The 26791-nt window shown below is 41.0% G+C and overlaps 1 protein-coding gene across 10 annotated transcripts in view; it reads left to right on the forward strand.

Moving 5' to 3' along the window:
* The first annotated feature begins 6294 nt into the window (after nucleotides 1-6294).
* Nucleotides 6295-26791, forward strand: part of BRD4 (bromodomain containing 4) — a 107435-nt gene continuing 86938 nt past the window's right edge. For 2 of the 10 annotated variants that reach the window (XM_087883610.1, XM_087883611.1), the window contains exons 1-2: nucleotides 6295-6472; nucleotides 6969-7720. The gene's annotated coding sequence lies outside the window, so the exon portion shown is untranslated. Of the gene's footprint in view, nucleotides 6473-6945; nucleotides 7721-7838; nucleotides 8033-8312; nucleotides 8422-26791 lie in introns of those variants that run through there. The other 8 variants (XM_034407602.3, XM_034407622.3, XM_087883614.1 and 5 more) reach the window with 7 other exon arrangements.

Consider the following 26791-nt stretch of genomic DNA (forward strand, 5'->3'; position numbering starts at 1 on the left):
ACTTACCTCAATAAAGTACAGATAGTCCTCAGGTTACAACCATTCATTTGACCACTGTTCAAGGTTAGGATGGCACTGAGTGAATGGGACTTAAAATGGATCCTTGTAGTTGCAGTCATTGCAGTGTCCTCACTATTGCACGGCCACAATTTCCAATGTTCTCTGCCAGCAGGAAATCAGAAGTTGCAGTCGTGAGTCCCTTGGTCAACAACCCATATGGTCCTCGCTTAATGACTGCAACCAGGACTAACTGCAATCTTAGAACTGCTATAATCACATGACATTGTATTTTATGACCGTGTTGCTTCACGATGGAAATTTATTTATTTATTGGTTCAATTTATATGCCGCCCTTCTCTGGAGACTCAGGGCGGCTTACAATGCATTAAGCAATAGCCTTCATACTTTTGTATATACCTGCTTAGTAGGGCTTTTGGCCCCCCCAAGCGGTATTCTTTTTTATACAAAGTCAGTTTATTGCCCCCACAATCCGGGTCCTCATTTTACCTACCTCAAAAGGATGGAAGGCTGAGTCAACCTTGAGCCTGCTGAGATTCAAACTTGCAGTAATTGCAGGCAGCTGGTGCTAATTAACAGCACTTTAATTTGCTGCGCCATCAAGGCTCTTCCAGGCCCAATTTCCATCCCCTGACAGCTACCTGTATAGTTATATCTTCCTGTGGAGTTTATCCTTTGGTCTGATCTACTAATGGAGGGAACATTCTTCAGATTTCTTTAGGCTTAACGTACCCAGTTCTTTAAGCCTCTCACCATCTTCACTCTTTCCAGTTCAGCATTTTCTTGTATTATGAAGATAAAAATTGGGTATAGTATTCCAGGTATCTGATCAATCAGTATAGAAAACTGACTTCCAGCGATCTCATACATATGTTAATGCTGCTAGACATTGTAGCACCTCTGTCACATATGACTGACTCATACTTAAACTGTGGTGTACTAGGACACCCAGATGTTTCCTATGATGTAGCTTGCATCCAGTTTTTCCTATCCAAGTTCACAGCCCTACATTGCTTACCAATTAATTGTGGTTTGTTAGAAGGGTCCAGTGTTCAAGACTATCAAAATTCTTTTAAACTTTGAACTTTGCTTCTGAAGTGTTAGCAATATACCCCAGCATTATATCATATGCAAATTTGCTGGGCATAGTTCTATCCCCTCTTTTAACTGCTTTATGAAAATACTGAAAAGTACTAGGCCCAGGACAGAATCCTTATGAAAAAATTCCCTCTACTGATGGAATTTGGAAAATGGTATGTTCTACCTATCACTTTCCATGAGAATGGAACATTCCTTCAATATTCTGTTTGGCAAGTATTTTGTATAACAACTGGTAAATTTCCCTGTTTTATATTTGAACCAATGTTCTTATGTCATCACAGTTCTGAAAAAGTTGCATGTATATTGCTTAATATAGATGTTTTTCTGTTCATTATTGTTTCCAGACATATAGACTTGGTATAAAGAATTTCCTCACAATAAATGTGATTTTCGTCAAGATTTGCAAACTTTCATTTACAGACGTAGTGAGTGAATTAGGGTGTATCATGTGATTATTCCATATATTTTGAGCTACAGTTTCAAACTGTCTGCTCATAGTCATGTGCTACTGAAAACTACACCACAAACCCACAGATTTGTTACTATACTGGTTAGGTAACATTTTCTTCCGATATATTTGTAGAAGAGGAAGCAAAACTACTGGAGAAAAAGATAAGGATAGCTAAAGGAGTCACAGTGGAAAACTTTTAGAGATTTTCTGTTGGAGAAGGCTTTTGCAAATATACTGTTAATATTGTTAATTTGTGACATTGGTGTTAATTTATGACATTAGCCTGAATTCTGTAGTTCTGGTGATATAAATTAAACCAATCACAGAATTGTGGAATCGAAAGAGCTAAGGATCAACTTGGATGTTGGAAAAAATAATGTTAAGTGTTTCGAATTCAACTTTGTGCTAATGCACAGGTGTCAAACTCAATTGTGTCACATGACATATCGTGACATTTTTTGCCTTTGTGGAACTGGAGTGGATGTGGCCTGCACATCATGCATCCAGCCCATGGGCTGCCAGTTTGACAGGCCTGCTTAGTGGATTTTTTTAATATTACAGAACCATCTTCTGCACTTGCAACCTGCAAAGATTTTCAAATTCTGCTCAGCTTAATATAATAGGGACTTTGGGGCAGCATTTGAGGATGTATAATTTATTCATTAGCAGATGTGCCTCCATTTTCCACAATGGATGTGCTACATTGACACATTTTCCAAAAAAGGAGTTAAGCTTAAATATGTAAATGTAGAACTTGTCTGCTTTCTTGCAGATAACTCTCCTCTGCACAAGAAAACTAAGAAAACCAGTCATTTAGTTAGTTCTTTATTGTGGTCATTGACCAGAATTCCGCAAATTAACAGAATAAACAAACTGCTTCTTTTAAATAAAAAACCCCCACACAAATCAATTCTCTCTGATTTAATACTAATCAATAGGAAAAGCATAATTGCGGAAACCAGTAGCAGAAATTTACAACATCATGCTGAAACAAAACTCAGCATAATTAAACATTTGGACTTCAAAAGTAAACGCAGGGTAATTTAGGGATTATAAACCTAACTTTTCTAAAGAGAAATTGAAAGGTGTGCATGCTTAGTTTTGAGAAAAAAATGTGAGCTGATATTGTTAGTACATTTCAAACATCTGAATGGTTATAATTTAGAAGATCAAGCCCTCTTCTTTCATTTCAGAATGCAAGATGACAATTTGTATATCTATATGTATATATAAATTACATGATGCCTATAAAACAATGGTTCCAACCTGTGGTCATCATAGGGGGGGTCCACGAAGGCTTGAAGAAATGTTAAGACTTAAATATTGAGTTAAGTCTTGGTGGTCCGTGGCTATGGTCTGTGGCCACAAAAGGTATTTAAAGGAGGTCTGTGGTGGAGAAAAAGTTGAGAACCACTGCTATAGAATATTAGAAAAAGTAACACACATCCAGCAATAATAGCAATTCAACTGTGCACCCAATTATCCAGACTGGTGGTAGCCAAGTTTTAAGATATCTACAAGCAACATCGAAACAAGATGCTTTAATCTGGATTCCTACACTGAGCAGAATATGGGTCTACATAATCTAAATGATTCCTTCCAACTTGTATGATTCTAGAATTTTGTTGGGTCTCATTCTACATCCCATTTGTATTTAATTCAAACTTGAAGAAAAGACAGTTATGATCCAGTACTATTTCTTTCATATTTCAGGGTTCAGATTCAGGGATTAGGGTTAATAAATGTTACAGCTGAATTTTATAAATGTTCTTTAAATTAAAACTAAGAGTTAGCGATTGAGCTACTCTTTCTTCTCAGTAAAACTTATAGTTAAAAATTTTTCAAGAGGCAACTGGACTCTCTGGTTTTTCTTTGAAGACGTTTCGCTTCTCATCCAAGAAGCTTCTTCAGCGAGAGGCGAAATGTCTTCAAATAAAAACTAGAAAGTCCAGTTGCCTCTGGAAAAAAGCACCTTTGGGACAACCTAGATGACTGAGAATCTCCATAGACATATAGTTAAAAGTTTGTATGCCAGGTTCTTCCCACAGAATATGAACTTTAAAAAAGTAACAAAAAATTATTCAGGGAAGTGATATTTGGAAAACATATTTTTTACATAATTTTTTTTATAAGATATGAGTAGATCTCAGTCATTCCTATCCTACATGCAGCATTCCTTGCTTAATGGTAAGAATGTATGTAAATTTTAGATGTTTGCATTATGGTAATATGAAATGGAAGTTTGTTTGCTGAATATAATAATAATCACATTGGAGGTAGTAAAGTATTTGTAAAGTAATAAAGTAATTAAGTTTTTAAGCACCATTATAAATATATTTGTGTACCTTGTAGTATTTAATAAAGATGGAAAATAGATGACTAATGTTATGTGAATTGTGCCTGGTTTCATCATCTTTTTTGCCACTGTTGTTAAGCAAATCACTGCTTAACTGAATCATGTGGTCATTAAAGGAATCCAGCTTCCTCCATTGACTTTGTTTGCAAATGATGACGGGAATCCAGGATGCTGTAGCTGTTTTAAATACATGCTGGTTGCCAAGCTTACAAATTTTGATCACATGATTGTGGGGATGCTGCAATGGTTGTAAGTGTGAGAACTGGTTGTACCACTTTTTTTTAGTGCCATTGTAACTTCAGTCATTAACTGAATGGTTGAAAGTTGAGGTCCATCTGTACCGTGTTTCCCCGAAAATAAGACCCTGTCTTATATTTTTTTTGAACCCTGAAATAAGCACTTGGCCTTATGGCATGCACTCAAATGCCCGATTGGGCTTATTATCAGGGGATGTCTTATTTTGGGGAAAACAGGATACTACTATACAGATGCATAAGGTATTCTTCAAAAAATTATGAATAGGCAAATTCCAGAGGAATATTGATGTTCCATTAGTCTAGGCCTATAAATACAATTTTTTGTCTGTTGCCCACAGGCATTCCGATTTTCTCTGCAACTGATTGATTGCTTTATACAAGCATTACTATTCAATAGAATATTTATACTGTAGTGAGAACACCAAAGTAACTTGTTTTATGTAATTTATTTCTACACAGTACATGGCTGCTTCCAGAGCACTATGTCTTATTTGGAAAAGGTCCCAGATAAATAAACCTTGGATGAACGATAGTTGGGCAGCTAATAACTCTGCCAGTACCATGTTTCTGACTGCTATACTTTCACTAGTCTCTCTCCACATCCACTTAGTTAATCCGGATGTGCTATTAAGGCAGACAATGGAAGCAAAATAAATCCTCATTCATCATCTGGAGTAAAAAGTGGTGTCAGAGTGCTGGAGTTATAGGTAGTCCTTGACATACAACAGTTCATTTACTGTCCGTTCAGTGTTGCAATGGCACTGAAAAAAGTGACTTATGATGGTTTTTCACATTTAAAGACCATTGCAGCATCCCCATAATCACGTGATCAAAATTCAGATTCTTGGCAACTTACTCATGACTGTTTCAGTGTCCCAGGGTTATGTGATCACCGTTTGCCACTGTTAGAAGAAAAATCCAGTCCAGTTCCAAGCCAGGAGAAAAGTGCTAGAAATAAAATGGAGGCTAACTGGCTGACAGTTTATTTGGATTGTAAAACCTTGATTGACAGAAACATGTTTCTGGGGTGGCTGACTCCTTGGTTTAGGAATGGATGGATTTTTATAGGGTTCTGCTCTAGGGGGTTGTGCAATGTAGTGAGAGCCTTGTGTCTTTTGCTATTCTAATGGTGGTGGGTTAATCCTATTATGTCTTAAACGTCATCTCCTGTTCTTAGAATTTGGGTGGGAAATGTAAATTTTAATCCCATCATCTGGAGCTGAAGGTATATTGTTTGTGAATAGATTGGCTCTGTCTTCCTGAATGAGCACAAAATATCCATCTTTAAAAACTTCAGGCATCTGCTGGAGGTTGTTTTACTATGCAGGAAACTGGGGCTGCTTTCTGCCTTTAAGAGCACGTTTCTCCATTTCTCCTTTGAGGAAATATATTCTGCTTCTCTTTAATATTAAGAATAAAGAATATTTCTGCTGCCTGCCAGCTGCCTGCAATTTGGCAGTTCAAATCTCACCAGGTTCAAGGTTGTCTTAGCCTTCCATCCTTCCAAGGTGGGTAAAATGAGGAGCCAAAATTGTTGGGAGCAATATGCTGACTCTCTAAACCGCTTAGAGAGGGCTGTAAAGCACTGTAAAGTGGTTTATAAATCTAAGTGCTATTGCTATATTTTAATCTGGGGAGGTGGGGCTTCCTACACCACCTTCTGACAAACAAAGCAAACAGAGGAGCCAAATTCACTTAACAACCAAGTCACTAATTTAACAACTGCAGTGATTCATTTAACAACTATGACAAGAAAGATCGTGAAATGGGGCAAAATTAACTTAACGTCTCACTTAGCAACAGAAACGTTGGGCTCAATTGTGTTCGTAAACCGAGGGCTACCTGTACTGGATATCAAGGCATGCTTACGAACTGGCACCCCGAATGATTCGTGGTAAATGTAACCGGGCCGCCACCTCTCTCTTCTATGAAGAGGAGAGCAATGGAAGGCGGTCGGTCGGCCGGCCGCCAACACTTCTCAATCCTCCTAATTCCATTTAATCTAAACTTGTCAAGGAGAAAGCTGGCGTCGTTTTCCTTGCCAGCTCTTGCAAAGCTTCCGCTCCAAGGCGGCCGCTCGTCATTTGCGCCACAGCCCCGGAGGCTGGGAGGTAAAATGGTTAAAAGTCCTTGGCGCGAACAAGGCCGCTCCTACCGCTCCCTCTGCATGCCGAGGCTTGAGCGAGGGGTCGGCGAGGGCGCCCTTTACTACACGGAGGCTCTTTTCTCATAAGGTGCTGAAGGAAGAGGAACGTTTGGGAGACCAACCTTCGGTCTGTGGAGAAGGAGGTGAGGGGAGAGAGAGAGAGAGAGAGGCTTACAAGCAACCGCTCTAACGGGCATTGCTTCCTCAGATTCGGAGTTATGTGTATAGAGATTCTCGGTCATCCAGGTCATGGTTGTCCCAAAGGTGCTTTTTCAAGAGGCAACTGGACTTTCCCGCTTTTCTTTGGAGACGTTTCGTGAAGCTTCTTGGATGAGAAGCGGTCTTCAAAGAAAAGCGAGGAAGCCCAGCTGCCTCTTGAAAAAGCACCTTTGGGACAGACTCAAGAGTTTTCCGGCAAATCAGTACATTTGCAAGGCGGGAAGGCTTGTTTGAGTCAATGTGCACTAGCGACGCGCTTCCGTGTCTTATACTCGGTCGGATCTTCGGAGGTGGAGAGCAAAAAAACTGAAGGCATCACTAGAGGGCAGCAGAAAGATTAAAAAAAAAACAAAACAAACAAACAAACACCCGGGAATCCATCTAGCGGTAGTCCTGATTTTTTTTTTTTTTTTTTTGCAGGTCGGATCTGGGAGCCCCGTTTTGGGGGAGTAAAGTGAATCATCGCGGAGAGCTCAATCGAAAAAGCCAGAGTTTGCTGAGCTCGGAAGCAGCAGAGGGGCTGATAAAAGTAGGTGTGGTGTCAACGTTAAAACCCTTCAGACAAAGCGGCGGCACGTGAATTCGGATGTGGATCTGATGCGGCGCTCACAAATGGACCGATCCGGAATGCTGCACCTTGGCAAGCGGGAGAGGAACCGTGACCATCCGGCTTCTCGGGGGCTGGTATCGTGCTGGAGAGAAAGCTGAGAGTAATAACAGGGGAGGGGGGACCCTCTCGTAACTGTGACATTATTGAAGTAAAGGCAGTGTCCTTAGCCATGGGGATCTTTTAAAAACAGAGGCGTCATCCAGCCCACTTCCCGCTCGCTCCCGAGTCCTGTCGCAGAAATGAAAGCAATTTCACTCTCCTCGCCAGTCCCACCGCCGTTCGATTCAAGAGGCGTGTCTGAGAATTCGAAGTCCTCTGTTTTACGCGAGGCGGGGCTTGCTGCGTGATGACGTAACGCGCTGCGCGGTGAGGTCAGCGTAGTGCCGCCGTTGCTGGTCCCGCTGCCCGTCGCTCGGTCTGCTTTATTCGTTTTTTTTCTTGAGGTACTCGGCCCCCCGGGAGGAGTGTGGAGCTTTGTCTGCGGCCGGTGCTATACGGTATTTGCCCCGATAAGAAGATTGGTGGCAACACAGCCTGCCTGCGGTTTATCGTTTGGTATCAGGTAAGAGCTGGGCCGGGCCGGGAGAGGCTGCGGAGGTTGGTATTCTCTTTGGGTAATTACGTTGCCTTGCCGGCGTAACCCGCATTGCGTAATGTGACCGTTGCGTCAGGCGGATTACGTATTTTGCGCCGGGGCCTATTGCGCAAAGGTCTTTTGAATCTGCGCCGTTGGGTGATGGGGGTTTTCCTAGGGTGGAAGGAGCATTTTCTGTCTGCCTGCCTTTATGCATATTCCGCAGCTACCGGACACATTGTATGCGGGAGCGATTGCGTGGTAGTCGATTTGGTATTTTGCACGGTTACGCGGATTGCGGTAGGTGCTGAAGAGGGCTTGGAGAGGATGCGGAGTTTGCGTAAGAGCGCCGTCGTTTTTCCCCTGTAGGATACGTGATTATCGTAAGCGTGTCTGTGTCCTCAGCGCGTACCGCTTAGGAAGTCGGACTCCCGTTTCCAGAGCGCTTCCCGCCTTTGCCGGCTGATCCGGATGGCTGCGCGCCGGGGTAGATCTCCGTCCGTGCGCCGAAAGAGAGGAGACTCTCGGCGCCGGGGAGTCCGGTCTAGTGCGCGGGTGGCGCAGTGAGGGAGCCTGGGCGGGGCGGGTGCTGATGATACTTCCTGCCGCCGCCATTTTGTCGTCGAGCAGGAGGGGGAAGCGGCGGTGGTGGTAGCGGCTGCGGCCCGGGCCTGGAGGGCAGCCGGCTGGTAGGCAGCGATAGCTGGTGGAGGGGGAACGGGAAGGCTGGCTGGCTCTGGAGGAAGGAGCGCCTCTGGGCCGCTCCACCTTTCGCGCCGTGCCCGCCTGCTAAAGGCGGCGGTTCCCGTAGGCCCGGGCTGGCGCTGCTCCTCTCCTAGCGCCGCCCCCACCTGGCATTTCAGGAGAGCTCCTCGGGATTGTGCGCCTGCCTTGGCTCGCAGGGATTCACCGAAGCGGCTGTTTCCTTTGGCTGGGAACTGGTGCCTTTCTTGGCTCCCAGAGCACGGCGTTTCTTCGTGTTTTGTAACCTGACCGGGAAGGCTGAAGTGGCGCGGGGGAGCGGCATCCTGACCAGCCAGGCCGCAGTTGGCGTCCGTGTAGCTGCTTGTGACCGGATGGTCCGCGCTGCCGGCCGTTGACCCCTTAACGGCTCCTTTTAAAACTCAGCTGCTTACCTGGTGATTCCCCTTAACTTTCCCTTCCCTTCAAATGTTCCCTTACACGTTACCGTTCTCTCTTTCCCCGTCCTTTTCCCATGCGGTCAAATAAAACGCTTAGCACGAGCCGGAAAGTTCTGTGTGGTCTTAAATATAAGCGTGGATTGCAAGCCAAGTATTTGTTTAGAAAAAGCAGAAGAAACTATTGCACCTTGTTATTTAATTTCTAAAAGATGCCTTTCCTTGTAGGTCTTTCAAAAGAAAACTTCCGTGAATGGGATTTTTAATAGGCTGTCTCACCTTCGACAGCAATTTCAAAACGTGAAATATCCCCATTTTAATAAACCGGAGATAACTGTCACTAATTCTTGTATAAATAGTTACCTAGATAGTTAGAAATAATTTTATGTAAGGTATCATTGGATTCTGTAAACTGCATAATGCTTACTATGCTATGGCACAATCAGCTCCTGTTTTTGTTTAGAGATTTGTTGCAGGTTTAGGTGGCTAATAAAATTTACAATATCAAAGATTTTGTTCGGTATTATTAATCAGCCTCTAAACTGACAAGTTGGTTTGGAGTAAACAGTGGTTTTTTCTTGTAAGTAACAAAATAAAACTTTGAAATCCTGGTCAACGATCAAAGTGATTCAGTTCATTATTATATGTATTTTTGTATTACAATCACTCAAGTTTTCACTGGTTATAGATATACTTATATTGACATAACCAGGTATCTCCCTGACGTGCAGTTACTCACCCTGTATGAAAGTAGTTAATTTACTTTTTTCATCTTTATTCTTAGTACATTATATTTGTAAGAACATGCTTGCAACTTACTTAGAAGATTTAGAAATGGACAACTCAGCCTGTATCATGCTATTTTAGGAATTTTGTTTGATCCTAGCAGCTGATATGTGATAGTTGTGAAATTTAATTCAGATATGTTTGTAAGTAAATATTGCTGCAGAAGAAAGTACTTTGTATTTCTCCTTTCTCAATTCCATCACCCCAAGCAGAGATAATAGTAGAGATTAAAGAGTCTTTCTTAAATTAGCTTGCTGTCATCAATACTATCTGATACAGTAGTTTGTATGCTAAATTGAAGGATAAATAGCTGTAGATTACTAAAAGAGCTGCTACTCGAAAGGAAATACCCTATTTTGATGAAAAGATTAATTCCATTATGAAGTGTTTAGATATTCCAGTTGTGCATAATTGTAAAATATAAACTGTTAAAATAGTCACCAGAAGCTTTTAGGATTGGCAGAGTTACAATTACAATTTAGCTCGTCATACATGAAAATTTTCCATTTTCGTTGCAGATTTGCCTGCAACATAAGCTACCCCTTCTCTAGGATTTCAGTAAATCATTTTCTGGACACAAAAAGTCACAAAGACTGTATTGGTCATGTAGGCAAAACTGATATTTGGGGAGACAATTCTACCTTTCATTTGCTTTCAGTTATATTTACTTTGCTTTATATTTTTGAAAAGTCTCTTAATGACATTTACACATGGCAACATATGAGACTGCACTTCCACATATGAAATATATGAGTCATATCTGATATCAGTGGAGCATACTTTTCCTCAAATGAATAATCAACTCCTAAGTGTCCTAAGCATTTATCATTATAAGGTCAACTGCTTAGCATTAAGTAGTCAATATTCACAAATATATCTGATGTTTATATGAATTACATTCTGTTAGAGGTGGACCCACAATATGCAGTTCTTAAAATATATTGCCATGTGGCAACAGACGAGAGTTAAAATCCTACCTGTCAGATAACTCATCAAAATTCAGGAGCTTAGCAACAGATAGTCCTTGACTTACAATCACAAATTGAGACTACAATTTCTGTTGCTAAGGAAAGCTATGGTTATATGAGTCTTGCCTGATGCTACAACTTTTTTCCATGGTTGTTAAATGAATTATTGCCGTGGCTAAGTGAATCCAGCTTTCCTCATCAACAGAAACAAGCTTGGAAGGTGGCAGATGATGTTCATATGACCATGGGGTTGTGCAACAGTTGAAAATACATGCAGGTTGCTAAGCACCTAAATTTTGATCACATGACCACAGTAGTTAGAGCAAGGATCACTGGTTTTCAGTGTCATTGTAACTTTGAACATGTGTTAAATAAATGGTTATAAGTTGAGGACTACCTATAGTAAAAGAAGTAGCAGTGATGTAATTGATGTTAATAATGATTTCACTATTCACTTATTTTGAACCCTGGGATCAATACTTGGAATTTGGCAGTATTTTAGTTGTTTGCATGGGGGAATAGGTTGAAATTCAGAAGAGAACCTAGAGCACTGTTTCTCAACTTTGGCAACTTTAAGACATGTGGACTTCAACTCCAAGAATTTCTCCAGCTAACATACTAGTTAGGGCAGGGGTTCCCAACCGGGGGTGTGAAAACTTGGGTTTAGAAGTTTCAAAATTATAATGTATATGCATAATTATATGCATATAATTATTTACTTTTGTAAAGGGTGCAAGAATATGTCAGAAGTGTTCTAGAGGTGCGGGATATAGAAAAGGTTGGGAACCCCTGAGTTAGGGAATTCTGACAGTTGAAATCAACTCATCTTGCCATGATTGAGAAACGCTGATCTAGAATATGTCTTTACAATGACAATTTGCTCTGGAAGTTTCTGCTTGACTTTTTTGAAATATAGGAATCTCTTGCAATTTTCTTTCCTAGTATAAGTCTATGTAAACATTTGAATTTATTTCACATTTTAATTGCTACACAGATGGATTTAGTAGTGGTTTTACAAATTTGATTTGCTGATTTGAGATCTTGGACTTAGATCGTATACATGTTTTGAACCAATTGTTCCTAACAGCAGCAATGTAGAACCTGCTGTCCTCCAAATACCTTTGACTAAAGCAGAGTGACAGATAATCAGGGATTGTTACTGTTATTGTCCAACACAGGGGTGTCAAACTTGCGTCATCATGTGATCTATGGTGACTTTTTCCCCCTTCGCTAAACTGGGCTGAGGCGGAGCCAGCACATGACGGATGTGGGCCATGAGTTTGACACTCCTGGTCCAACACATCTTACATCCATCCACTTTCCCAACTTTATCCTAGAATATGAAGATGATTCAGGACATGCTTTTATAGTGTCATTCCCCTCCCCCCCCTTTCATTCTGGCTGGTCTTGCTTGTTTCTGTGCTGATGAAATGCATCACCAGCTTAAGTGCATAGATTTTTCCCCCATTTCTGTCTTATGAATCAGATATCAAAATGTCTTAAGTCTTCTAATACTATCATCAGAACTATCATAGACATCATCAAGTTCTCTTGTTCAGGTTGAAAAGTAGGTAGGCATTTGTGGCAATATGGAAAGTTTGCAGTTCTAGGATTTTAAAAGTGAAAAGTTTTTTTTAGAAATGGTGTCACTTCTAAGGTATATTGGATCATCCAATACAAGTAGTATGAGGTAGAATTTAGGAGTTCATACTTGTGATTAATTATCTGAAATGCCCTTTTTGAAGTTCTGATCTTACATGAATATGAACTGTTTATTGCACTCAAATCAGCCATCAAAAATGTAGCTAAGAAAGATACTGTACCTTATTGTTAATAAAAAAGCCATTTTACAGATACATATGTTAATGTGATTTTGGTCTGCAAGTTTTTCAATTTTAATCTTTTGTTTTTCTAAGCAATTCTGTATTTGAGAGGCAAGTGAATTATTGTATGAAGTATAGCAGATGCTTCTTTAGTATCTGTTAATATCAGTCTAGGCTGTATAGTTAATTGATTAGACAGCAGCTAGTATTGTGGTTTTTAATTGTATTTAGTCTGTGGGAATTGTTTATTTTAGGCCTCAGTGTCCATGATTAATGCCTACATTGGAGGAGAAAACCAGGTGGTGTTGGTCCATGAGGAAAAGCTGCCAGCTTTTGTAGAAGACCCTGCCACCATTTAGTCCAACCAAACTAACATTAATAACATGCAGTGATTTTGAGTTTTGAGAACTCTTCATCAAGTAAAATGATACATATTATAGGATGTGAAACCATGGATGTCATGTCAACAAGTACGGTACTTGCCAAGAATTACGCTGCTCCATTTTGGACCAATTGAAATTTCTCGGTAGTCCTCAGATGCAGCACCACCTAAAAGGCATTGCAGTAAATTAGGTAAATGCTTATGAGGACATGAGCTACAGTCACAAAAACCTTTCACTCAAGATAGGTTGCAGTTGGCATATCAGCATAACAACTGTACCTGGGCAAAAGCCTCCTGGGCTATGATCTCCATACCTGTCCATCTGATCAAAAAGCATGAGTTTAAGAGGTTCCCTCAGTAGTTGCTCCTCCACACCCCCAAAGGCTTTCTGGATAGTGATATTCTTTAAGAAAATACAGAATAGGCTACTTTTTCAACATTTGGTTAACTTTTTTTCTTGTGATTCAATTATCTAAAAGTAATTTACATCCATGAAGTTTTGAATATGAATATTTAGAGACTCCTTTGATGTGAATGACCTCTGACTTTCTAAATATACTTAATGCTTGCTTCTCTCAATTTTTAAACAATAATTGTCCACTTCTTTAGTGAAGTTCTTGGCTGAAAAAGAGATAAAATATATTTAAATACAAGAGAGGGCTTGGTGATAAAATATTGTCAAATAAAAACAAAAATGAGTATGGTAGTGAGAAATTCCTTGTCTTTCATTTCAAAGTTTGGGGAGCAGAGAATGTTTGTAAATCAAATGTGCTCATAGAAACTTCTCTGCTATTAGCATGCAAATATTTTTACAACTACTAGTAGGTACTTGAGTATTTTATACTTACACATATGCATCTGCCCTCACTAGATTTTAAGCCCTTGAATTATTGGACTTAATATTCATAATGTCATTCAATGTTCTAGAATTTGACTTTTGCATTGAAAAATATTAACTGAAACTGCTTTGTGTTTTCCTTAAGAAGTAGCTAATACATAACATGTCGATACATTGTTCATTACTTACCATAGTTTTTAGACTATAAGACACACCTTAGTTTTTGGGGAGGAAAATAAGAAAAAAGCTGATTGGCAGGTGGATAGGCCTCCCGGAATACCCCCAATCAGAGGTGAATTTTAGCAACAGGTTCCTTGGTTGTGCGCTCTGTGCCTTGCTTTTTTTTTTTTTTTTGCTTTTCTTTCTGCTTCTGAAACTCTGTTTCAGAAAAAACTTCTTTTCTGCCTCTGAAAGCCTCCGAAACAGCTTCAGAAAAAAAGCCTCTGAAGCTCTGTTTGGGGGCTTCTTTTCTGAAGCTTCTTTTCTGATGCTTTTTTCAGCCTCTGAAACCTCCATTTGAGAAGCTGGGTGGGGCTACATTCGGAATATAAGACGCATCCAGATTTTCACCCTCTCTTTTGGGGAAAAAAAGTACACCTTATACTCTGAAAAATACGGTAACTTTGTAAATTACAGGTAGTACTATGACTGTAATTGACCGCACAATTTTGGTAATAAATTATGATGGTGATATAGTGGATTACCATGTGACTGTGCCCAATTATGACATTTTAAGCAAACACTGGTCGTTAAGCAAACCTATTGTTTGCTATGATGTATTTTTTCTTGGAAACTGGAGATAAACACTGGTTTCTGGCAAAAACATAAGTTGTAGCCAGATAATTGCAAGATGTCAGAACTCCGAATCCCGATCATAAGTCCCATTTTTAGGGTCCATTGTAATTGAGTAGTCAGTACACAGCTGGGTTATAAGTCAAGGACTACCTGTACATGGTTCCATATGCTTCCACTATTTGCTTTCAGAACAGAAATTACCACACCACCACCAGGCTTAATTAGATTTGCCTAAAATTAACTGCCTAAATTTAATTGGATTCCCACTGAATCTCCAATCTGAATTCCTTTCATGGCCTTTATTGTGAATATAGTTGATATGTTGAGCATAGTTTAAGAGTGAGATACAATTCTCAGTTTCTTAAATGTAGTCAAGATGCAAAATTTTTAATAGAATTATTACTGCATCACACTTCATATTTCATATTCACTTCACAATATAAGGTTCACAAAGCAGAAACAAGATTTGTTTTAAACTGGGAAAAAATATTTTAGATCAACCCTGGTAACTGCAGTGCTGCTTCATTATAGAATAGTAGTGGGTAGTGTTCCTGGGTAGGAACAAAGAATGCCAGGAGCATATGGCAAAAGTATGTACTCTCATGAGGGTCATCTATGTAGGAAGATCATAACAAATTTCAGCTAAAACAAGCAGGCATATCTGTACTGGGCAGCATCAGTATAGGAGATAATAGAGTCAGACTATCACATTAATGACAATGACAAAGGCATCATTTAGTATAGGCAATTTTCGGTTTATGCTGGTAATTGGGACTGGAATTTGTGTAGGTAACTGACCAGATCATAAAGTATGACGTCACATGACCGCACTGCTTAGTGACCACACTGCTCAGCGAGTTTCTGTGATTAAATGTAACATCATGTGGTTGCCATTGCAACCTCCCAGCAGCTTCTCCAATGACTGCTTGCAGTGAAGGTCATAAATAGCAATTGTGACTGGGGGGCCCTGATGCTGTAATTGCAGGCTGGTTGCCAGTTGGCTGTATTCTGTTCATGTGACTGTGGGAACACTGGGATGGCAGAGACTTCAAAGACTGGTCATGAATACCAACTTGTTTAACACTACTGTAACTTCAGATGGTTGTTGAAATAGTTAAGTGATAACCACTTGTACACAACAGAACACAATGGTAGATTACCCCTGTATTTTCCCAAGTAAACCATGTAGATAGCCTTGATAGTGATTGGTAATACAGTGCTGGATGCTGAATCTCCTCAAGTCACGTGGCATTCAACATACTATTGAGGAGAGTAAGGAGCTTTCAGAGAACCTACAGGTATCTTTGTCTTATGACTACCGTATTTTTCGGAGTATAAGATGCACCTTTTTCCCCCCTAAAAGGGGATGAAAATTTAGGTGTGTCTTATACACTGAATGTAGCCCCACCCACCCACTGGCCCCCACCCTTCGGCCTCTGCCTCTCAGCAGTTACCTCCTTGCAAACACACAGCAAGAAAAAACAGCTCCTTTCAGCTTCAGCACAGCTTAATTAGCACAAGTTGATTGGATCAGCCTCCTGACTCTCAGCTGATTTGCTCTCAGCTGTTTTGCGCAGGGCTCTGCTGCTTGCTGCAAAGAGGTAAATTGTTGGAGCAGATTTCCCCCCCCTTCTGCTAATCAAGCTATGCTGAAAACGAAAATGAAAGTAAAGCAGTCTGTTTGCTGTAACAAGGCAAAATTGCTCAGAGGCAGAGTGAGATTTCTTTTTTTTCTTTTCCTCACCAAAAAAGGTGTCTTATACTCTGGTGCATTTTATACAACAAAAAATGTGGTAGTTGCTTTAGCAGCCATTCAGTTTTATGACAGACCACCCAAAAGGAAGTTATGACCCGGTTCTGAAGTTATAATGACCACACTATTATTCTGGGCACTTGGCACCTGCCCACATTTACTTCTGTTTTTTGGCAAAAAAGTTGCCTAAAGCAAACTTAGCAACTAGAGCAGTGATGGTGAACCTTTTCGGCACCAAGTGCCAAAAAGAGAGCATTTTGCGCTCATCAGGGCCGTGACCAGGAAGAGGAGCTGCCCAGGGGGCATGCATGCGCCAGAAAAGGTACAGATGCGCGCCAGCCAGCAAGTTTTCTGGTTACTGCCGCGCATGTGCATGCAGCAATTAGCTGGCTGGCGCACATGCTCACACCGGAAAACAAGACCAGCTGTTCCGGTTTCCGGCACTGCTGCATGCACAAAGGCCAGCTGATCGTCACATGCGCATGTGCACCAGAAACCCGGAAAAGGAACAGGCAATGCGCGTGCCAGGCAACATGGCTCACCGTGCTGCTTCAGGCACATGTCCCATAGATTTGCTATCACAGAATTAGAGTCTTTACTTAACGACTACAACAAAAAAGTTTGTAAAAATAGGTCTGGTCGTGACATGACTTGCTGTATGACTGTCAACGACTTAAAATTGTAATGGGCAGACTCCAATATGGTCATAAGTCGAGGACTATCTGGAATGGTGTTTTTGATGCAACTTGATTTAAAGCCTTGTGGATGTCTAAATTGCTAATATTGTCATGCAAGTAAAGAAAATCCGAAGTTACAAAGACAATCATTAGGAAACATGGAATATAAGATCCATTGACTTGGAAAAGCTTCACACAGAGTTGAAATGAATCTAGCACACATTGATATTTTAAGCATTAGCCAATTGAAATAGTCTGTAATTGGACACTTTCAGTGAGAAGATCATACATACTTAACTATTTAAGACATGAAAAGCAAAGAGCAGCATTGCTTTCATAGTTATGAAGGATATAGTAGAATCACTACCTAAATATAATACAGTCAATCAATGATTGGGCAAATCAATTGTACTTCATAGACAGTTGTTTAATATGACAATTACCCAAAATTATGCTTTAGCTATTGATCAAGAAGAAGAGGTTGATGAGTCTTATGATCAAGTTCAATACAAAATCAACCTAATATGCTAGTTAAGATATTCTGTTTATGGCTGGAGATTGCCAAATTTGGAATGCCAAATTGGAAATAGTAAGAAGGAAAACCTAGTAGAATTGTACGAAATGAAGCAGGAGTATTCTGTACCAATTTCTGCCAATCCAATGATTTTTTTCACTGCTATTTTATAAAGTAAGGTCTCATTACTGAGCTTGTTGTGATGGAGGCAAAAAGCTTTTTATCCTGCCATCATTTAATTCTCTCAGTAATACCCAGCAGAACTTTTGTAAGTCATTCAGGACCATTGGGGACTTCACCTAACTGGAGATTATTCAGGAGGTAGTTTCCTAAAATATGTTGACTAGATACTCTCAGGTTAAGATCTATCAGATTAGTCATGGTTTAGCTGTTCATCTTATAAAAGTGCACATGACCTTGACTGAGATTCTTTTGTATAAACTTCAGTTGTAAATTCAGATAATACAGACAATATGCTTTGACCAACCACATGTTTACTTATTTTTGAACCTCAGGACTTAAGAAGGAGGGAATCCAATTGGCTAGTTTACCTACCCAAAGCTTTGAGTGTGCATAATCTTATTAAAGGAGATTGTAGTGATGAGTATCTCCCTCAACACCCAAAGTGATAAAAGAAGTAGTACAAAGAAGTAGTGATGAGATCACTCCTAGGGAAAAATGGATCCAAAAAGATATCGTCCAATAGCTAATTTCCTTTTCTAGCTAACGTGCCTGATTTTGACATTAATACTGCCCTGGTTGGCCTGTTGGGTAAACTTTGCAGAGAGAGAAATGGGAATTGCAGCCCTCCTGTCTATATTAGGTTTGGGCAGAACATCCTTTATGTAGTTCCATTCATCCCTAGATAATAATCTCTAGTAATCTTGGGATTTCTTCTTATCAAAAGTATCTAATCAGCATATCTCAGGGAACTACTTCCTATATAATCTCCAATTAGGTTAAGTCCTCAATGGTCCTGAATGACTTACAAAAGTTCTGCTGGGTATTACTGAAAGAATTAAATGATTGAAGGACAAAAAGCTTTTGCCTCCATCACAACAAAATAGGTGCAATAATGAGCTCTTACTATATAAGAATCATCCCATATTTATCTATAGGAAACTGTTGTAACTGAGATAATTCAGATATTTAGAATAAAATCACTTTTTGATGATGTTCAGGTCCATCTCTTCTTAAGGATATAGGTGAAACAGTGAAATTGTTGAATCAGTGTTTGGCTGAAATAATGCTGTCAGGGTTCCAAGTAACACCCCCAACAGAAATAAAACTCTAAGATAGGCATCTTCCTCAAAGTTCCATTTTATTAGAGATGTCATATTGGCGCATCTGGGAAAATATGAAACTGAAAGGCCCCTGGGTTTTCCCCACTCAAATGAAACTCAAATCTTCCCCGGCACCCACATGTCCACTACATGGTCCAATCAGGTTACTGTCCCAACTGGAATTGTTTCCCAGTCATGCCTCTCCAGGTGCAGGCTGAATGTCCTTGACTCCTAGGGAAAAGAAGGTTGTTATGGCTACACATCTCAGCCTGTCTCCAACCCCCCTCCCGTTTCCCACAGCATTCCCATCCACCAAGTGTGGCCAGGGTGGATAAAAATCAATGATTTTTTTAAAAAAATCAAAAAAATCAGATTTTTTTTATTTAAATCGGATTTTTTTTTATTTTTATCGAATTTATTTTAATAAAAAACTTTTGGGGTAAAAATCTATCGTAAGATAGTTTTCTATTTAAGATACATAAATAGTTTATTCAGCATGAAATGGAGCTTAGTTATGTAGCATGAGGCTGTATATTCTGCAACACTGGGACTATCGGTGAGTCAACAGTGGGTCAAAGGAGTAGCAGAGATGACAGTTGCTCTTTAAAAATTATGATTTAAAAGGAGAGAATTTTTTCAAGTCTTTCTGAAGGGCATCTTTTCTGCTTGAGGTGGTTTCCTCCTATATTTGTGTGGAGTGTATCCCTGTGTGCCTTAAATACTTACCGCATCATTATAATAGTTGATCTGTGAAAAATGCAAGGGGACTATTATTCCGCTCTTCTCTATAGTTTAGCTGAATTAGACCATTACCTGCTACACTTCACTTCTGGTACCTTATGATTGATGACCAATGGAAATCTCCTTTGAAAGAACACTTACCTGCTGAGAAGATTCTTCCATTTATGGAAAGTACTAATTGTATACTTAGTTCTGTATCTGTACTTATAGATACATGGCAAGGGAATTCTTGTTGAATTATTATGGAGTTAATGCTGTGTGTGACACTTTGTCCAATGTATTACTGTATTGCCAATAAACGTTGCTATAGAATTTTGAAAAAAAAAAATTATGATTTAAATCGAGTTGATTTAAATCAAGCCTTTTTACTAGTGATTTAAATCATGATTTAAATTGTGATTTAAATCAACTCGATTTAAATCAAATCCACCCTGAGTGTGGCAGCCCTGAAATTCCAAAGTAAAAGATGGCCTCCAGGGCTGACAGGCTGCTCCCCCTCAGCCAATTCATCCCTGAAACAAGATGAATGTAGGAGGTTAGTTCAGTCAGTCCCTAACCGCCTCTCCCCCACGCCCCCGAGGAGGACCCTTTGGCTTATTAGGGAATTTATCATGGAATTGTTTTACTATCCCAGCTCTTAACCCAGGCAGTTTCAGACAAAATATCAGGGTTCCAAGTAACACCTTTCCAATGGACCAAATACTGCAACTGACTCCTGTGCAATTTAGAGTCCAAAATTTTCTTAACCTCATAATGGGTTTCCCCTTGCACTACCATTGGTTTGGCCGTTGGGCGGTCCTGTGGTCTCAGTCTCGAACTAACAGCAGGCTTCAGTAAGCTGCTGTGGAAGACTGGATGCACTTTCCCTAATAGGCATGGGAGGTTAAGTTGAACTGTTACTGGGTTAATTACTCTCACTATTGGAAATGGTTCTAAGAATCTGGGTCCTAGCTTTCTGCTGGGCAATTTCAATTTAATGTATTTGGTGGACAGGTAAACATAATCTCCCACATGGAAGGGAGGTTGGAGGGATTGGTATCTATCTGCTTGTTTCTTGTATGCTTCTGCTGCCTCCGTTAAGTGCTTTCTTGGTGTTTTCCCAACCCCTTTGAGTCACTCCAGCCATTTGGCTAGTCGTGGAGGATACTGGCTCTCTCAGCAACTTGGGCATGGGAACGAATTCCATGCTGCTAGTGACTTGAAAGGGGGTTAGTCCAGTGCTGCTATGCAATGGGTTGTTGTAAGCCACTGCTGTGAAAGGCAGCAGATTTGCCCAGTTTTCTTGTTGGTAATCCACATAGCATCTTATGTACTGCTCTACCATGATGTTTGCTCCATTCATACTTGAACGAAAAGCCGAGCTAAGTGCTTGAGTCGACCCGATAGATTTCAGGAATTCTCTCCAGAATTTAGCAGTAAACTGAATGCCTCTGTCTGAGATTACCTGGCAGGGCACTCTGTGCAGTCGGTAGATCTGCTTGATAAATATTTTGGCCAGTTTCCTGGCCGAGGGTAATGCGGAGCAGGCAGTAAAGTGGGCTTGCTTAGAGAATAAGTCAATCACAATCCAGATGACTGTATTTTCCCCCTGCTTTCTGGGAGCTCGACTATAAAATCCATTGCAATCTCCTCCCAGGGCCCATTGGAGTCAGCTACTTGTTGAAGAAGTCCAGGGGTTTTTCATGGCCTCATCTTCATAGTGGCGCAGGTAGCACAACTTTTTACATAGACCTCCACATCAGCTTTCATCTTCGGCCACCAGAATTGCCTCCGGGCTAATTGGAGGGTTTTTAGGAAGCTGAAGTGACTGGCCAGCCAGGAGTCATGGCTGTGCTACAAAATTTGCAGCCTCAAGCTGTTGGGGATATATAGTTTGGACCCTTTCCAAGCTAGTCCCTCTCTCATGGTGAGGATGTTCTGGTTTTCATTAAACCACTGATCGGCTTGTAGCACAGCTTTTAGCGCAGCTGTCAGTTGCTCTGTCAGTCACTCTGGGGTCATGCCATTTGGAGTCCAGCCCCCGCAATGCTGTATTCATGCACCTGACCAACGAGGTGCTGCATGAACATCTGTACAAGGGGTCCTAGTCTACCTGGATGACATTCTTATATTTAGTGAGACACTGGAAGAACAAGTTAAATTAGTACGGCAGGTATTAAAAAAATTCCTAGACGTGAAGCTGTATGCGAAGCGCATGTTGTTATGGCTACACATCTCACCCTGTCTCCATCCAATCCTCCTCCTGTTTCCCACAGCATGTCCATCCACCAAGTGTGGCAGCCGTGAAGATCCAAAGTAAAAGATGGCCTCCAGGGCTGACAAATGCATTGGGTGAAGCCACCAAACTAAAACTGATCAGACAGAGGTGGTATTAATATTTGGTTTATCTATCTAAGTAAGAAGAGTGCAACTTGATTCCCCAAAGGATGATGTTTGAATTTTATGTGCTCTTACATTTGTCTTTGACACTAGAGGACCATTAGAGGCCATTTTGGTAATCACAAGCATGCTCATGCTGTTTAGATAAAGGTACCATTATTATAATAATCTATGCCCTGATATTTATTTATCTGTTTATATTACTGTTGCAAAATGTGAGGTTGCTCTTGAATGCAGTTTAGAAATATTTGGGACAGAATGCTTCAGGAAGAGTATTGACTGCCACTGAGTGACAGGAATACATTTCGCCCAGTAATTATCTTTACTGGGTCCCAGGTAATTTTGTGTTCCAATTTAACATAGAAGTTCTGGTGTTAACATATAGAGTTCTTCACAGCTTGGAGTCACAGTATCTAATAGAACACAACTTTGCACATGTTCCTGCCTATTTCCTGAAGTGATCTGTGCAACATGTAGTTAAGTAGAGTGGGCATTTCCAGAGGTAGCCCTTTAACTTCGGAAAGTCAGTGAAGTGTGCCAGTTAATTGTCCTTAATTGCCTTTTTTGCTCCAGGCATATATATATATATATATATACATTGTAGTTTATGTTGCTTTGATTTTATTGCTGTTTTCATTTTGTTTTTGTTTATCTTCTCTTGTTTTGTATAAAAATTTAATATGTTTTTACTATTGCTTTAAACGTGATGATTATTGCAATTTTAAATGTAAATTGCATCAGTCTCACAAATGGCATCATAAACTGTTGCATTTGATTTTTTTAAAAAAACAACATTGGTTTGATGTTATTATACCTCAACTGGGATATGATTTAGTTAGTATATAGTTTGACTTTGACCTTTGTTCCTCAAATATATACCATGTTAAATTTACACACTTTCTGAGTGTCTTTAAAATAGCTGAAATTGATTAAAAGAAAATTAACTATATTAACTGTATAGATTTTATTACCTTGAACAAAAAAGAAAGCATTATTTTTAATGAAATAACTTGTAAATATAAAAACATTTTCTTACTTGAAATCTCAAGTGAGACAAATTCATTGTGATTACAAGGGGGGGGGGCTTACCTGCCTTTGGAAGTACAGTTTGGAGGTGACTTGCTCCAGGTGGTTAAATCATATATGCCTTTATTTACTTATTCTACTTGATGTATTAGCTGTTCCTGAGTTGTTGGCTTTTAGTATGATTTTAATTATTTGGTTTATTACTTCATTTTGTGTATTTATTTTTGAATTATTCTAAGACTGGTGATTTTAAGTATCAAGTCTATAAATTATCTATTTTTTTATTTCTGGTTATTAATCAAAGAAGTTTTTAGATTAAATTAGTGTTGCACTGATTCCTATTAATTTTGAGTCTTCTAGTTATTAATTTACTGTATTTTTATATTGCTAATTAATTTTCTATAGTATGTCTTACAAATGGAAATATTTAATTTTTCATTTTATCATTGGTTATTTATGGTACTTGTTAAATTTATTTATTGCCATCTCTGGGCACTTACAGCAATAAAAATGGAGAAATGAAAAGAAGGGTAAACATAACAGTATCGGAGTAATGAAACACTTGAAGAAAGCCTGTTTTTGGTTACTAACATTAAAAAATTACCTTCAGAACATTGGAACTATGTGTGCATGTGCGCACACGCACACACAAAAGGATTGGCAGGAAATTGCTTTTGCAGTTAATCTCTAGGATATAAAGATGATTTTCTGACCAAGGTGAGGCAGGTTAAATAGGGTGAATTCTTTGCAGATTTTATGACACAATTTCTTGGCAAAGCTGATTCCAGTAATGAGTAATTCCAATGTTCTGAAGGCAGTTTTTTAATATTGGTAACCCAAACTAAGCTTTCCTCAGCAGTGTCAACATAAATCCAAGACTCAGTTCATTAGAAAGGACTAATAACTACCCCCTTTTCTTACCTGAGTAATTTATTTTTATGCTTGAAGAAGAGGCAGAAAGGAAGAATCCGCAAGGGGCCGATGCTGATATGCTTTGGCCTGTTGCAACTATGCTGAAATGAGATGTAGTAATCATAGATATGAGACTTTCCAAGTGGTATAATTTTTTTTTTTTTGCTTTAATTTATATGCCGCCCTTTTCCGGAGACTCAGGGTGGCTTACGATGCGTTAAGCAATTGCCTTCATACTTTTGTATATTTATACAAAGTCAGCTTATTGCCCCCACAATCTGGGTCCTCATTTTCTTGACTCGCTGCTCCAAAAATCCTACTCATGGGTTCTTCTCTTCTGATTGGTTCTACTGAGTGCTAATATTTTTTTCTCTGCAGTCCTGGTCCTGGTCCCGCCCAGTCTGCCTCAGGCTGTCAGTCTTTTTCACTCAGTGATTGGATCAGAACTGAGTGATGTTTGGCTAGCTTATTGTTAGAATATTGTTGTTGTTCTGCCTTTAAATTACTTCGGCAGGCTTCTGAATTGTTTAAAATAGATTTTGGAGAGCTGCGTGCCATGGGAGTGTTTTCGATCGCTTCAGTGAGCTGCGGCTTCGCGCTGCGGCCGCAAGCTGCCAATCCGCCATTTTGTCTCCGGCGGCCAGCTGAGAGGCGCTACTGTCATCTTTGCCTTTGATGTGCCGCGGGTGGAGGAGCTGGTTCCCGGCCTGCCGGTATAACTGCCCTCACCCTCGCAGCTTCTCCGTACTATTTAGCGGCTCCAGGGTCACTGCTCATTAGAAGTATACCCTGTCGTTGGGAGGCAGCTTCACGGCAGTTGAGTATTCCCGCCAATTGACTGACAGCTGTGTTAGCCGGCTGGGGGCGAGCTAAAAATGTTCGCTTCGACAGCACATATCCTAAATTACTCATTTTGCTGCCTTTGTCTTGCCGGTCGACTCCCCCTTTGATTTCCCGGCGTTAAAGAGGCGTTTGCAACTCCACTGAAGCGGTTGTCATTACGCCCACCATTTTTTGGCGCCAGATCATCAGGACCACCATTTTGGGAGGCGTGTTCGAATTGACAGCTTGGCTTTTCATCGTTCCGAGAGTGCAGCGAAGCTTGGTATTGCAGACAGGTGTTCTGCATCCACCTGCCTCCCCAACCGCCATTGCCTGGACATAGGCTGGACTAAAGGGGAAGTTAATTTACATTTTAAAATTTCTGTCATCTAATTGGGCAGTTTGTTCAGTGTTATGGCGGACTCTGCTCTGTCATCTGACATTGAGCAGGATGTTTCTCCACCTAGAGCCCCATCTCCCAAGCCCGCTGGGAAGAGAAAGGCTAAGACCAGGGCCACAGAAAAGGCAGGCTCCAAGTCCTCGCATCAGGCAGTGGCCATGGATAAGGATGCCATGAGATGCCATAACGCCTTGGAATGGCAGTTTAACAAGGCTAAGGCTGCTAAGCAGAATGAGTCTCTCCCTGCCTTGATTGTGGAAGATGATGCCGCCCAGCCGTCAGCTCCTCCCATGGCAAGCCCTCAAGTACCTAACATGGTGGCTTGGCCACAGGGTGATATTATTCTTATTCCTCAAGGTCAAAATTTAGGTTGTATGCAGGGTGACACTATGGCTCCTGCTTCTGTTCCTCCCCAGGCCTCGAATGTGGCACCGGACACCATCTTAGCTCCCGCTGTGGCAGGTTTCTGAGACGGTGCTAGTTTTGGTGCAGGCCAGGCCCTGGACCTTCAATCCATTCTGTCCCAGGCCTTTGCAAGTATTTTCCAGGCTGGACTACAACAACAGGCCCTCTTGAATGCTTCAGGGAGCACATCTAGTGCGCCTCCTGTTCCCTCCAGGGCTCAGCCGTCTTCTTCGAGTCTAATCATACCACCGGTTGGAGGACTCAGTTCATGAGGATGATAATCTCGAGGACTTTGAACTTTCTGATGATAACGAAAACATGCCAGACAAACTGGCCTTTCCAGGGCTTTTCAGGCCTGCCCTCTTTAAATCAGTCTTGCATAAGGCGAAGGGAGAGGTTGATGTCTTGGGCGGAACAGCATATCCTCTCGCTAAAGGCGGAGCACATCTCGGGCAAGACCAACATTCGAGCGGACTTCCTCGGCAGGGGTCACTTGGATCCGTCAGAGTGGTGCCTGTGTCCTCACCTTTTTCACGAGATTTCAGTCAGATTCGGGGTTCCAATTGTCGATCTGTTTGCCACGTCTCAAAACGCGCAGCTTCCACGTTACTTCACCCGCTTTCCTTTGGCAGGCGCAGAGGGGCATGACACTGTCTGCTCCCCGTGGCCCAAAGGTCTCCTCTACGCATTTCCCCCGATTCTGGTCATTCCGAGGTTGATCTGAAAGGTGCTTCTGGAACAGGCAGATCTTCTCCTGGTGGCGCCCCATTGGCCGCAGAGAGCGTGATTCGCTGACCTGGTGGACCTGTCGGTTGAGACCCCGTGGTGCATTCCTCAAGACCGTATATCCCTGAGCCAGGGCGCCGTTCTCCACCTGGATCCAGGTTGGCTCCAGTTGACCGTCTGGCGCTTGAAAGGATCATCTTAAGGAAGGACAACATCTCGTCTGAGGTCATCTCTACCATTCAAGCGGCCAGGCGGTCCTCTACCGTCCGCATCTACAATGCGCCCTGGAGAACCCTTGCGCAGTGGTGCGCTTCCAACCAGATGGACCCTACATCAGCTTCCGTGGCCGACGTTCTCCAATTTCTGCAGACTGGTTTTTCCAAAGGCTTGGCTCCATCCACTTTTCGCTGGCAGGTGGCAGCGTTAGCTACAGTCTTGACTGGTGAAGGCCAACAGTTTCTATCTCATGATCGTAGGATTAGATCCTTTTTACAAGGAGCTGCGAATTTACGTCCGACCATAATACACCGTTATCCTACCAGGGACCTTCATCTGGTATTGCAAGCCCTCACATCATCGCCATTTGAGCCCCTGGGTTTGGTTTCCTTGCGTTACCTTTCCATGAAGGTGGCCTTCCTCATTACAGTGACATTGGCTCGCAGAGTATCTGAGATAGCGATGCTGTCCTAT

The sequence above is a fragment of the Pantherophis guttatus genome, chromosome 2 (genome assembly GCF_059756535.1).
Source record: "Pantherophis guttatus breed Tessera chromosome 2, ASM5975653v1, whole genome shotgun sequence".
In the NCBI taxonomy this organism is placed as follows: Eukaryota; Metazoa; Chordata; class Lepidosauria; order Squamata; family Colubridae; genus Pantherophis; species Pantherophis guttatus.